The sequence below is a fragment of the Aplysia californica genome, unplaced genomic scaffold, assembly GCF_000002075.1.
Source record: "Aplysia californica isolate F4 #8 unplaced genomic scaffold, AplCal3.0 scaffold00016, whole genome shotgun sequence".
NCBI lineage: Eukaryota > Metazoa > Mollusca > Gastropoda > Aplysiida > Aplysiidae > Aplysia > Aplysia californica.
Genome location: NW_004797286.1, coordinates 536,039 through 537,133, shown reverse-complemented (window position 1 = coordinate 537,133; position 1,095 = coordinate 536,039).

Sequence of the window (1,095 nt, the reverse complement as noted above, 5' to 3'; positions counted from 1 at the left end):
CCCCTTTCCGTTCACAACAAAAAAAGCAATAAATAAAGACAAGGTCCCGAGAATTCTATCACTCGCTAAATTCTCTCTCTCAAAGTACATTATGTTACAGGATAACCTACCCACTACCTTGTAAGTTTCTCCTTATTCTGGATAGTTAACACACAGTAACTCAAAGTACCGCGGACGCAGGATGTATTTGTTACTTACAATATTAAGGCCACTTTAAACGACACAAGCCATTGTGAAAGAGGTGCTTGAAGGAAAGGTGTGGGGCAGGAGAGCCAGAGGAAGGCAACGAATGACATAGAGGGACAACATAAGAACATGGACTTGCCTGGATATGACAGAATGCGCAACGTCAGCTTGCGACCGTGAAGGATGGAGGGTCATTACATGTCAACCTTTGAATCAGAGATGACACTTCCAGGTATCCGCGTAACTGTCCTTGAACAAGTGTTTCAGCTTCATAATGTTCATCATTACGTCTCATACCTACTATTGGGCTCTAACTGCCTTCACTGAAATACTCACCCTAACATGTCGTATCGATTTTACAATATTTCTAAAACAACAAAAGCTACTTAATGGTAGATTTAGGTAGCTGCTTCGTGGGTGTTTCTTTCTTTGATCTTACATCAGAAGGCCAAGTCTTGATAGCTAATCCGCGGTGCACACTAGTGATACCCTTCACCCCACCTCAACCACCACCCGCTCTTTTTTTTTGGTTTTTCTGTTTGATGTCAGTATTACCTGGAAGATTTTCTGGAATACTTTGAAAAAGAAAACAAAACCGTTCGAGGGAAAACATCACACGATTTGAAAGATAGACGTAGGCCCATATCTTGGCATGAACTGATGGTATTCCTTTTGGTGACACTGACGCAAATTGTGAGACATTATGGAAAAAAACGATCAAGCCCGCGTGTTCACCAAGCAAGAAACAAACAGACCAAAAGTCGCCTGTCTCTAGTGAAATCGGTAATTGAAAATGAGGACTGATTTTTATAATAACAATCAGAGAAAATATCGTCTGGATGTGTCTCCCAAAATGACTCGACTGTAGTTTGTTTGAGGGGGGGTGTATGTGGTGTGTGTGTGTGTGTG